Here is a 14,589-nt window from a genome sequence, read left to right as displayed (position 1 = left end):
GTTCTGTCCGTGACATCAGCTGTGGCGATGTTGGTCTCTGCTTACTTTCTATGACGTTAGTCTCATGTGACAATAGTCTCGCGCTCATACGGACATAGGGACCTACACACAAAGGCAGACGTAGGAGCGGTTAGCACTGCTCAAAAAACAAATCTTTTCAAATCTTATTTTAAAGGCATGTACAGTATCAGGTTTGTTAGAATGTACATTTTGGTCATATTGTTTTCATGTCATTTGAAAAGACATCTTTACAATGAAGCTAGAAAAGTGGCTATTTCCTGACTATCGTTTGTCTTTTAAAATAACAAGTGACTACGAAATAAAATACACCAAACTTGCTCAACCATGCTCGGTATTATACAACGTACAATCCAGCACACAAAACACGGTGACTTGCGAGCCACATTATGCAAATAAATACGTGCAATAATCTAAATAAATATTCATATTACGTACTGTACACAACCTCAATGTGTCAGATTTTGGATTCTTCCATCCCATCCCACAAAAAAAAGGAGGCAGCGGCGGCACTCTCATGCTGTGCAGAAAGTAGGCTACACTGTGCTTAACATGGCACCATGCCGACTTCTACATGAAGAGGTTAAGCCAATGTATTCAGGCCGGCTCTTTCCCCCCGCGACAGTGCGAAAATGAAACTTTGCATTATTTTTAGAAGGAAATTATGTCTCTGCATCTCAGTAATTATAAAGCAATTCAGAAGCTGACTGATAGGCCTCCGGTTGGCTCCCCCCCCCCCCCCCCCCCCCCCCCAACGCTTCTCCCCGCTCTTATCTCTACTTCCCACAACTGCACAGACTCACACATGCATTTTAATATGGTAATTATTGAGAGAATTCTAAACACCATCCAAAAGGGAAAACCAGTTAAATGGGATCCAGCCAGCGGTTTCTTATTTTGACACAACTTATATTCGAAGCTTTTCTCTTTTATTCAGGGCTATTTATAGCCTCTATCACTTTTTTTGTGTCTGCTGGCAGCATGTGCCATTTACAGCTTTTCGTTCTCCACTAGTTTGGCTGATGTGTACAGGCGATAAAGCCGGTCTGAATTCGTACAGTATTATGCAACAAGGCAGCTGAATGCATAATAATAACACTGTCTAAGGTAGGGGAGGATTGGTCAATCTGATCCATTTTGTCCATTTTAACAATTTTGTCCCCCCTAGGTTTACAGATTGGTAATGCAATACAATAAACAATGCTCCAAGAAAACTGTATTCTCTATTTATTTATTTTCCTTCTTTTTTTTCAATCTCTCAACCTTGGTTGGGAGAAGAACATTTTTTTAGTTTGACAACCATGGTCTCCGAAGCGATCTTTCACCAGCTTAAAAAAAAGAAAAGAAATGGATACATAGGAAGAGAGAAAGAGTGAGAAGAGGGAGCCGGGTGGGATGGGGGGCGGGGTACCTCCCCATGGACGCTCCTGTCTCCAGGCAAGTTTCTTTCTTGTTTGATGGAGCTCAACAGACAAAGAGTTTTCCCACTGAGGAGAAGTTAAGCAACAGATACAGTGCCCTGGGTGAAAACATCTTACATCTTTACCCGATCTTTGTTGCAGTGGACAAGAAACTCAAGACGTGCTATTTGTCTCTCTGTCTAAGAGGTCTTGTATGCCTATAGAGCCATTGGTTTCATGTGTATTAAAGCCACTGCACTGCAAAGTCTGGAGTGTAATTTAACTCGGAGGGTGTCAAAAAGATCCTGTGAAATGTGCCCAAACCTATAGCGTCCCTATTCTGGGGAACATTCAGCATAGCAAATAGAATATCTACAAGCTCACAATGCGGCATGACCTATTGTGAGCTTGTGGATCTGCTATTTTCGGTGAGGAGATTTAGGGCCCTATTTTCATCCATGTTAAACCCAAAACCCCTAAACTTCTTTGCCTTTTTTTTTAACTATTTAAATAATAATAATAATAATAATTGGTTCATACTATAGCTGATCTACAAGCACACACCGTGTCGATGTAGATCGGCTAATTGAAGTAAAAGGCAAAGAAGTTTAGGGGTTTTGGGTTTAGCTTGGTGAAAATAGTGCCCTTAGTGTAGAGGGCAAAAGGGAAAGGACCTTGTATAGAGCCCTGGGGGACTCCAGTGAATTAAGTATAGGGTTGGACAAGGTTAAATTAAACAGATTTTGTCCACCAGTGGTCCTTGAGGGGGTTCAAGGTGGTCCCCAGATAAACACTCTCAAGAGTTAGATGGTTTTTTAAAACTCTGCATTACTTAATTTACACAAAGTCTACTCAATTAGAGAGTGTAGAAGAATTATTTTGAACTGTGTTTTGCCTGTCATCTCTCCTATTGGTACCACAGTATAGGCCACTGGTTCTCAACCTTTTCAGGCCGCGACCCCCAACATAATCATACTTGATTATTTTGGGGGGTGTTGGGAGCATGTAGATCGGCTATTTTTCACAATTTCTGCCTCTAGTATTTGACAATTTGGCCAATGTTTAATTGGTCATTTTAGAGGTATTAAAAAGTCCTTAAATTGTCACTTTAAAGATGCCCTCTATGCACTCAAACTTTGTTTACTGTTGAGTGAGAAAACAATGTTGCACATTAAGTTCATAACCGGGACCCCCCCCCCCCCCCCCCCGACCCACAGGTTGAGAACCACTGGAGGCTACATACAGAGTTGTGGTTCTCATCAAATGATGGTCCACGGCTCAAATGCCGAATAAATAATGGACCTTGATATGAAAAGGCTTGGAAACCACTGACATAAGACATATGGAAGCGTCGACACATATTCTCCAGTTCAGAATGTGTCAGGATCGTCGACAGGCCATTTGAGGACAGCTTGCAAGTCGCCTCCTCATCCTCCCTCTTCCTCGCCCCTCATGCTCTCCCTATGCTGGATTGTCTCTTTCTCCCCACGGTTTGCTCTTATTATATTTCCCTGTTACGTTCTCTCTCTCTCCCTCCGTCTCTTGTCCTCGTTCCCTCCTAGGTCAGGTCTGCAGCCTCGCCCGCGGGCCCAGGGATGTTGTATTAATTAACTCGCCTCGCTGCACTCTCATCAAGCTGCCCGGTAAATGGCCCTGCTCCAAGTTTCCCCCTCCCGGAGCGCGCCAAGATGGCAGCATCCGTAAACAACTCCAAATTTACGATACCGCAGTCGCAGGGGGCGAAGGGCCACTACTCCAATGCACAGAGGGGATGACGGTCTGCAGTATGTAATGCAGACAGGACTGTTGCTCTTACCAAGACGTACGGTTTGAGCACTTCAGCCCTCTAGTCTAGACCAGTGGTTCTCAAACACTGCGTCGGGACCCATTTGTGGGGATTAAATAAAAGAAGATTTGAAGAAAGTAGTGAAAATAGACGATCTACAAGCTCACAACACGGCATGAAGCAACGCTTTGTTGTGAGCTTGTAGATTGGCTATTTTCATTTTCATTCAAGTGGTTAAGATGTACACCTACAGTATGGTCATTATACCACTGTATTATTATTTTTTCCCCTCACTTTTTTTGTTTTTGCATCTGCATTTTGGAACTGCTCACATCTGGAGTTCGGGCCGCTACACACCAACGTCACAACACCAATCTGACCAATATGTCTGAATAATAATGTCGGGGGCTTTGTCTTTTTTTGTCTTTGTCTGTCTGTGTCCCTTTTGTGCCCATATATATGTCTACCGAGGACTTCCAACGTAAAAGAAGACTGTAAAAGGTCTTATTTGGGATGTTCCTTTTAGGCAGGGTGTTTAACTGTACTTGTACTTGTACTACATTTCTATTGTATTGACTATTTGTACTGTTCTCTATTTTTGTCTAATAAAATAATCAATCAATCAATACCTGTGTCTTTTTCATGCCCATATATGGAGATCCCCGATGTCATCAGTATATTCCCATATATTGGCATGTCCATATATCGGCAATGGGCATATACTGATGACATCAGGGATGTCCATATATGGGCATGGGTTCTGGACAACTGCATATCAGACGTGCCCTTGCCGAAGTGAACCGAGTTTGAAGACATTCGGGCCCATATATGCTCATACAGTATGCTGACTGATTTGTTTGCGTACATGAGCATGCACCCTGTTGTGCCCATATATGGGGCTGATTCGTTTCACAGAGATCTCTGTATCTGTCAGTCCTTGTCCCTTTATGCCCATATATGGACTATGGAGATCACTGATTGCATCCATATAGGCATGCCTATATGTGGCGATGTGAACTTGTTTGTAGATCTTCTATTCACACAAAAGTATTTTTTGGAATATCACACAAATCTTGCATGGGGGTCCCTTGCTGACATAAAATGTTTTCAGCAAATTAAATTGCATTCACTTATGAGCAGCCATAGCCAGTTTTGCATACCTTTTCTTATTGTGTGGCATAATTAAAATCTGTGTGAATCGTTCTTAGTCAATGTTAGCACAGTTTGACAGACCGCCATGCAAATGCCTTGGCTCCTCTGAGAGCGTGTCGACTGTAATAATGAGGTAAATATACCCACTTAAGAGTTTCTCCAGCTACAAAGTCAGAGAGAATTGAGCCACGCTGCTGAGGGAACTCGGGGTGCGGATATTCACAGAACCACCCCCGCTTCACGCATCCCCAGAGGACCGCCAAGCCCCAGTTTGTCTTTATTTAGCCAAGATACATTACGATCAGATTGCAAGTTAAAGTAAAGTGTCTTGTCAGCAAAGGCAAACTAATTAATACTGGGAAAACAAATGGCTTGTTCCTTTTCCTTTATTGACACTCCCCCTGAGAGCAGTTTACCTGGATGAAAACAGTTATCTATATTTCAATAACACTTGCAGCAACAACAGAGGATGTTAACCCTATCGTCCCCACTCTAGGGCAATGGGGCAAACATTCAGCGAGAATTAGCCAATCTACAAGCTCACACTGAGTCACATCGTGACACGTGGGCTTGTAGATCGACTATTTTTGGACAGAGATTTTGTCGTAGAGGGAAAACGGAGCAGACCTATTAGAGCCCTGGTTCTCCTCCTTTTCATGCCGCGACCCCCAAAATAACCATATTTGAACTGGGGACCCCCCACCCTGAAACACGCGGTTGGAATTGTAGGAGTTGAGGCGTAACATTATCTTGACTCCACAGATAATTTTTCATGGCCCTCTCTGAGGAGGCTGCCATTGCCTTTTACAGAGGGCGCTAGAGAGATTTTCACTTCCTCCCAAGTGTGTTGCCTACTTTTTTCAACAAATGCAATCCTAGATTTTTCAAAGTGCGATAACTCGGAAACCAATAGGTTTTAGCATGTTGTATAGCTCTTCGAGACGAACGCTTGGATATGAAATTAATTCATTTTTTTCAGATTGTCTTCAAAACCCCCAAAATTAGATAAGACTATAGTAAGGCGTCAAAACATAGATTTAAAGTCTTAAATTCCCGATAGGGTCTATGTTTTGGTATGTTGTATAGCTCGTCAAGACGAACGTGTGGATGTGTGACACATTGCTGTGCGACCCCTGGAACCCTACTTTTTTCGACAAATGCAATCCTAGATTTTTCAAAGTGCGATAACTCGGAAACCAATATGTTTTAAGCGCCCGCCTTTTAGCATGTTGTATAGCTCTTTGAGACGAATGCGTGGATATGAAATTAATTCAGTTTTTTCAGATTGTCTTCAAAACCCCCAAAATTAGATAAGGTAAGGCGTCAAAACATAGATTTTAAGTCTTAAATTTCCGATAGTGCCATCTTTTGGTATGTTGTATAGCTCGTCAAGACGAACGTGTGGATGTGTGACACATTGCTGTGCGACCCCTGGAACCCTACTTTTTTCGACAAATGCAATCCTAGATTTTTCAAAGTGCGATAACTCGGAAACCAATAGGTTTTAAGCGCCCGTCTTTTAGCATGTTGTATAGCTCTTCGATACGAACGCGTGGATATGAAATTAAATCATTTCTTTTTTTTCAGATTGTCTTCAAAACCCCCAAAATTACATAAGACTAGTAAGGCGTCAAAACATAGATTTTAAGTCTTAAATTTCCGATAGTGCCATCTTTTGGTATGTTGTATAGCTTGTCGAGATGAATGTGTGGATGTGTGACACATTGCTGTGCGACCCCTGGAACCCTACTTTTTTCGACAAATGCAATCCTAGATTTTTCAAAGTGCGATAACTTGGAAACCAATAGGTTTTAAGCGCCCGTCTTTTAGCATGTTGTATAGCTCTTTGAGACGAACACGTGGATATGAAATTAATTCATTTTTTTTCAGATTGTCTTCAAAACCCCCAAAATTACATAAGACTATAATAGTAAGGCGTCAAAACATAGATTTTAAGTCTTACATTTCCGATAGTGCCATCTTTTGGTATGTTGTATAGCTCGTCGAGACGAACGTGTGGATGTGTGACACATTGCTGTGCGACCCCTGGAACCCTACTTTTTTCGACAAATGCAATCCTAGATTTTTCAAAGTGCGATAACTCGGAAACCAATAGGTTTTAAGCGCCCGTCTTTTAGCATGTTGTATAGCTCTTTGAGACGAACGCGTGGATATGAAATTAATTCATTTTTTTCAGATTGTCTTCAAAAGGCCCAAAATTACATAAGACTATAGTAAGGCGTCAAAACATAGATTTTAAGTCTTAAATTTCCGATAGGGCTTATCTTTTGGTATGTTGTAGAGCTCGTCGAGACGAACGTGTGGATGTGTGACACATTGCTCTGCGACCCCTGTAACCTTACTTTTTTCAACAAATGCAATCCTAGATTTTTCAAAGTGCGATAACTCGGAAACCAATAGGTTTTAAGCGCCCGTATTTTAGCATGTTGTATAGCTCTTTGAGACGAACGCGTGGATATGAAATTAATTCATTTTTTTCAGATTGTCTTCAAAAGGCCCAAAATTACATAAGACTATAGTAAGGCGTCAAAACATAGATTTTAAGTCTTACATTTCCGATAGGGCCTATCTTTTGGTATGTTGTAGAGCTCGTCGAGACGAACGTGTGGATGTGTGACACATTGCTCTGCGACCCCTGTAACCTTACTTTTTTCAACAAATGCAATCCTAGATTTTTCAAAGTGCGATAACTCGGAAACCAATAGGTTTTAAGCGCCCGTCTTTTAGCATGTTGTATAGCTCTTCGAGACGAACGCGTGGTTATGAAATTAATTCATTTTTTTCAGATTGTCTTCAAAACCCCCAAAATTCCATAAGACTATAGTAAGGCGTCAAAACATAGATTTTAAGTCTTACATTTCCGATAGTGCCATCTTTTGGTATGTTGTATAGCTCGTCGAGACGAACGTGTGGATGTGTGACACATTGCTGTGCGACCCCTGGAACCCTACTTTTTTCGACAAATGCAATCCTAGATTTTTCAAAGTGCGATAACTCGGAAACCAATAGGTTTTAAGCGCCCGTCTTTTAGCATGTTGTATAGCTCTTCGAGACGAACGCGTGGATATGAAATGAATTCATCTTTTTTCAGATTGTCTTCAAAAGCCCCAAAATTACATAAGACTATATAGTAAGGCGTCAAAACTTAGATTTTAGGTCTTACATTTCCGATAGTGCCATCTTTTGGTATGTTGTATAGCTCGACGAGACGAACGTGTGGATGTGTTATATTGTATCATCATTATCCACAATGAAAACTTTTACAACACTGGCTCTTTCCCCTGGAGAAGGCTGTGTAGAGTTGGCCATGAGCGAACACAGGATGAGGCAATTACTGTAGATGCCAACTCGTTCATTCTCTTGGCCCTGACTATGTATTCTACAGAAAGTATGTTGGCAATGTGTGTCCTAATACCCAGTGATGTTTTGTTTTTGTGTTGATGTCATCAATAGTCACACTCTGTCCTTGTCCTTTTTATACTCATTTATGGAGATCCCAGATACCCATAAATGGAGGACCATGTATATGGAGATATGGGCATATTGGTTGGATCGGAGGTTCTACAAAAAAAATGGTTACAACTGTACAATAACGACAGGGGTGTGCTGTGAGACCCCAGACATCTGTCCGTGCCTGTCAGTAACCGTCAGTCCTTGTCCTTTTTATACCCATATATGGTGAACACGACGGCATCAGTAAGTCCATACGTGTCAGTGTGATGTAAAACGCATATGGGCCAATATATGGAGATCTCTGTATATCTCAGTCCTTGTCCTCTTTTATGGGAAATATTGGTTGGATCGGCGGTTCTATTGAAAAATGTTCTTTTGTACAACTGTACATCATGCAAGTACAGTAACGGCAGGGGCAATCTGAGTTCCCAGAGGTAATTTTTTCCGCCACTACGGCAGGGGTAGAACATCGGAAAGGATCTGAGCTATCCGTGTGCGTTAAGAGTCGGGAGAACCAACCAAAGAGAAAGACTAAAGACTTAACAAAACCATCAGCCAAGAAGACGAAGCCCATTGAGCTGTCCTCCTCTGAGGACAAGAACGAGGACTACTCAGCCTCCAGCACGGGTCTCGGCTTCAATTAGTAGTTGGGATGGGATGGGATGTTTTACATGTGACCCTAGTTTACTCAGGCACTACATTAGATTGTAATGGATTTACTATGACAGTAGGTGCTGCATGTTAACTAAATCTGCAGATAAATGGCTAAATTTGATGTACAATACATAATGAATTTTCATTTTTCTAATTTACTGGGTTTTCAGACATGTCTGTTGAGGAACATCCTATAACCAGTTCTGCTACAGCATCTGCTGCCAGGAACATGGGTAAGAGCCTTTTCTGCACATCACACTTCAGTATCAGAATCGGGTTCATTGTCACATCACACATTTACAGTAAAACTAAGTGGGTGAAATTAGTGGGTGAAATTAGTTTGAGTACAAAGGGTGTGAACATAGCAGCAGATGCATACCACACACACATAAAATATATATTTTATGGTAATGGTAATTGTGTATTTCTATCATTTACATGTGGCAGTAGGGCTGTCACGATATGACATTTTACATGACGATTAATTGTCACTCAAATAATTGGCGATTAACGATTTAATTGTGTTTTTGACGTTGATAATTACATTTCTGTTTGGCTTTTAGGCTTTGAAGTTGTACATGGTAGATATGACACATAACCTAAATATACAAAGAAATTACTGACATATTTGACAACTTACTACTTAAAAAATAACTTTGATAGTGGAAATAGCCGATCTACAAGCTCACAATCGCGACGCGTTGTGAGCTTGTAGATCTGCTATTTCCACAATTTTTGACCTTTTTTTTAAATATATGAACATTTTTCAACATGGAAACGATTATGACGATTATGAAAAATAATCACGATTATGTCAAAAAATCACGATTAGACGATTATGTAATAATTGTGACAGCCCTATGTGGCAGGCCCAGTGGAACCGGAAGCTGTCCTGGAACATGGACTGGGAGCCAAAGGACATGCCCTTCAAAGCCTCACCGGGTCCTCGAGGTGCTGCTGCCACTCTACATGGTGACTTTGTAGACACACCTGCTGTACCTCCACCTAGGGGACTAAGGGATGACCCTCGGTGCAGGCCGACAGTGAACTTAGCTTGCCATGGCCTGGCTTGAATACATCCCCCTGTACGCCCCAAAAAGGACTACCCAACAAGGCCGTGCAGGGTTTGTGCCAGGAAAGACATCAGAAGAGAAAGAGAAAGCATACCATACGATATATGATATGCTTTCTCCTATATGCCTATATGGCATATAGGCTCTGATGTCTGACAGCGTGTCGTGGGTTCGAGTCCCGATCCCAAAGACTCTTGATGCGTGTCATTCCCCATCTCTCTCCCCATTTCCTGTCAGTCTACTGTCCTATCAATAAAGGCCAAAGCCAAAAAAACTAATCTCTGTAAAGTCGGTACTGATGAAAAGTGTGTAAGGTTGCCCTCAATTGTGTTTTTAGTCTTACCACTCGAAAGAGCATTTTGCTGCTCAGTAAATGTATGTTTTCTATTTTATTTTGTATTTATTTTGATGTTTAGCTTTGATTTGTTTTGAGTATTCTATATGTATGGGGTTGATTGCACTTGAATCTATGGTACTGCACATACGATGAAACTATGGTACTTACTATGTGATGAAACCATGATGATGTACTGATATCAGGGGTGTCCAAGCTTTTTTCAAAGGGGGCTGCATTAAAAGATTTCCTCGGTGGGACCATAATAAGGTTACATACACTGTGCTTCACATTTAAACATTTTTACTATCATTTTAACTCTCAAAAATAATTTATATCAATAGGCTTGTCAAGTGTGTGCTCTGGACACAAATGACTTCTGGTTTTATAAAATGTAACCAGATGTGCAAGGTAAAAAAATAGTATTTCCTTAACTCCTTTAGAATGAAAGAGCAATCCTGACAAATTATATAGTTGTCTAAAAGTAGAATAGTTCATTGTGTCTTTATAAAAGTACAATAGTTAACCCTTCCAGTGCCAGCCCCTAGAGGGCACCAAAGCATGCCAGGGTATCTCCCATAGGTGAGCGCATTAGCATCCGGGGACTCACGTTGCAGTGACGCGTGTGCTCACGTTCGTGCACGTCATGACTTCCATGTAATTGTGCAATTGTGTAAAAAGTGCACACCCATGCCTAGATGATGCACCACGTGTGTAGATGCTGTTCACAGCTTTCAAACAAAAAAATCCGCTTGGAAATCCGTTCAGGCATTCATGATTTATGGGCCATTATGTTTTCTTCAGATGTAAACAAACATGGCTACCATGTTTGAAAGAATGGGTTGGTATGGGGGTTAAACATGCAATTTCGCGATCGCGATCATGCCTAATACATTTCTGGAGGTCCAAAAAAAAAAAAAAAAAAAAAAAAAAAGGCCCAAACTCGGGAAACTCGGAGTTGGCACAGCGTTAGTATCAATACAAACTCGGGAAACTCGGGGTTGGCACCAGATGTGTTAAAAGATCATTTTTCTGCGATTTTGCCGTAAATAAACCTCGCGCCGCCTCCCTAAAAACACAATCCAGAGAAAATGACCTTCAAAGATGTGGGTTTGCATTGGATTCGGCGGCGATTCGCGGCGGCGTTACTCGTTTACGGCTGGCCGGGGGGCGGCCGGATCTCGGTCACTGGATGGAAAATTTAGGCCGGGGCTTCAGTAGGCCTCGGATCATTTTATTCATTTCATTAAAAAAGCTGCATTAATTCGGGATCGGCACACTGGACGTCGTACCGCCGGCGGCGCCGAACATTCGGTGAACATTGGGGGGCTCAAAAATGTATTTTAATAAACCATTTTTAATGGAATATATCGTCGGACCATGTAAAATGGCTCGCTGGAAAGCGTAGGACGAGCCAGGACCACCCACGGCTCTACAAGCAGCTCAGGGTAAGTAAAATAATACAAAAAAAATTGTATTGGATTGAAATAAAGCCGAACTTGTTCGGGATCGGCACAATAAGAGTTAAGTGTCTTTCTAATAGTTAAGTGAGTAGCTAAAGTATATTTAAGTGTTATAAAAGTCTAGTTAAGTGTGTCTTCAACCTGTAAATAAGTCAAGACAGAATGTTTGATTGGGGGTTGATGGTGTTAATAAGTGTAGTAATTGAATGTACATAGCTTTCCACCTATGCTTTCCACCGAGGAGGAAAGCGGTGGAAAGCATAGGTGGAAATTCTCTGCACTGTGCCATTTCCTACAGAGGAGGAACATTTGGTGGATTTTTTCAACTTGGTCTTTTTTTTTCCCTTTATTCAAAAAGTCATGACATACAAGACAATACAGAACAACACAAATGAAAAGTTATCAACACAGAGCAGAGTGGGAATGAAACCCACAACCTCTAGCCCATTTAGTGTGTGTTAACACAGTGAGCTACAAGCTTCTCTATAATTTGGTATGGTTTTCCTTCTCTTTTATCTGACTAACATTCATGATAACACTAAAAAGCACTAAAGACACCCAGCAAATACAGTTAAGACGTACATGATCCCAAGGCCCCTTTTGAAGAGTGACAACCAAAAAAAACAAATCAAGAAAGAAGAGAAAATCATGGAACCTTCAGAGAACTTGGTGGCTCTCTGTTAAGATGCTGTCTGAGCCAGAGTTCCTGGGTTCAAATCCACACATGGTCATCCTGTTCAAACATGTTGAAACATGTTTTGGAGACTGACATCCAGAAGAACAATTGGACGAGATAGAAAACTGTGTTGAACTTTAGAGAGCTTGGTTGCTCTCTGTGTACGAAAAAGCATTGTGGGAAGTGTATTCTTATTTGGATAAGGTTCTGATTAGTTAAGGTTCTTATAAGGTTTTGATAAATTATATCACTTAACTGTCTGAATGCACCCTAAGGCTTCTGAATCCTATGACCTTTATAACTTTGTTGTTCCCTGTGGCCTTACTATGGCTCTATAGCACAGAGGAAAGAACTTTGCCTAGATAACCAAAGGTTGGTGTTTCAAGACCAGTGAAAAGCATTTACTCTCTGTCTGTTTTGTATTGTCTTGTATGTCATGACTTTTGAATAAAGATTTATATAAAAAAAGAAAAAACTTGGCCAAGTTGAAAAAAAATCCACCAAATGTTCCTCCTCTGTAGGAAATGGCACAGCACAGAGGCTTTCCACCTATGCTTTCCACCGCTTTCCTCCTCGGTGGAAAGCATAGGTGAAAAGCCTCTGCACTGTGCCATTTCCTATACAGAGGAGGAAAATTTGGTGGATTTTTTTCAACTTGGTAATTTATTTTTTATTTTTTAAATAAATCTTTATTCAAAAGTCATGACATACAAGATAATACAAAACAGACAATACAGTACAGAACAACACAAACACAAAAGACAAGATATCAACAGAGAGCAGAGTGGGAATCAAACCCACAACCTCTGGCCCATATAGTGTGTGTTAACACGGTGAGCTACTAGAAGTTTGATTGTTCTTTTTGTTGAAAGGTGTGAGATCTAGCTCTCTCTCTCAAATCAAGGCGAAACACCTGAAAAAAGTGAGTCCCATCAAGGCGAAACACCCGGAGGAAAAAAAAAAACTCATGCAAATGAGGTCCAAGTCAGCCTAGAATCTCTCGATTACAGACAGAAGTGGCCTTCTAGAGGTCTGACTTGGACCTCATTTGCATGATTTTTTTTCCTCCGGGTGTTTCGCCTTGATGGGACTCACTTTTCTCCGGGTGTTTAGCCTTGATGGGACTCACTTTTCTCCGGGTGTTTAGCCTTGATGGGACTCACTTTTCTCCGGGTGTTTCGTCTTGATGGGACTCACTTTTCTCCGGGTGTTTCGTCTTGATGGGACTCACCTTTTCCCAGGTGTTTTGCCTTGATTTTGGGACTCACTTTTTGGGGGATTTTTTGGTATTTTGGGACTCACTTTTCTCTGGGTGTTTCGCCTTGATGGGACTCACTTCATCCTGTTCTTCACTCTGAAACATGTTTTGGAGACTGACATCCAGAAGAACACTTGGATAAGATAGAAAACTGTGTTAAACTTTTGAGTGCTTGGTGGCTCTCTGTGTTAAGGCGTTATCTACATGAGCCAGAGTTCACAAGTTCAATCCTATCCAAGTTCTTCTATTCTTTGCTCCACCATATAACAGTTGAACATGATAGAAACCTTAAAAAAAAACACACAAAGAGCATGGTGGCTCTGTTTTATGACGCTGTCTACGTGTGCTGGTGATTGTGGGTTCAAGTCCAACTAAAGGTGTCCTCTCTGAAACATATTTAGAAGATTGAAATCTGATCCTTCACTGACTGACATTATAGAAACCTGCGATGTAACACCAGCCACTGAGTTGGTAACACTTTACAATAAGGTACAGAGACCCTGTACTAACTGCAAACTGCAGGATTTTAACCTAGGATCTTAGGAACATGTTGAGGACACCTTTATACTGTAAGCCACCATGTCTACTATGTACCACACATTGTGAGTTTATAATAGACGGCCCATTTTAAAAACAATTTTCCTTTTTGGGGGGCCCCCTGGCACAAACCCTTTTCAGATGGCAGCTGGGTAGAGCTTAGAAATTCAGCCCGAGCCCGATGGGACCCGACGGGTCGGTGCGGCGCGGGCTGGGCCGGGCTAAAATGTCCACGTATATTTAGTTTAGTTTAGTCATATTTCTGTGATTGTGTAAACTGCGCGCTCATAACCGCTGCGCTGTTGCGCAACTTGACAGTTGAGCGTGCGTGACTGTGCTGTGTGTGGCTGGCTGCTGTGGCGTGTGCATGCATGCACTGCCAGCGCTGGTCGAGCAGAGCAGAGCGGAGGACATCGTTGAAACAGTCCACAGACACCTTTTGTATCCCTGAATTTTGGATTCATGGAGTTGTGTTTTCGGATATTTAACCACTTGGGACCGTCAATACTTAATAAACTTGACCTATATATATCACTCTGTACTTAGTGTGCTCTTTTTTCCCCTCTACACCAAACCACTTTGCCGAAAATAGCTGATCTGCTATTTTTGGCAAAAGTTCTCAGAATATGGACGTTAGGGTTCAAGTGGTTAATATAAAAAAGGAGAAAGAACGTTTCTATCACACAAACATTTGGAGGACCCCCTGTAGTAACTCTGAGGACCCCCTAGAGGTCCCGGACCCCCTGTTGAAGACCCCTGGTCTA

The sequence above is a fragment of the Nannobrachium achirus genome (assembly GCF_963921795.1).
Source record: "Nannobrachium achirus genome assembly, chromosome: 14".
In the NCBI taxonomy this organism is placed as follows: Eukaryota; Metazoa; Chordata; class Actinopteri; order Myctophiformes; family Myctophidae; genus Nannobrachium; species Nannobrachium achirus.
Note: the sequence above shows the minus strand (reverse complement) of the source record.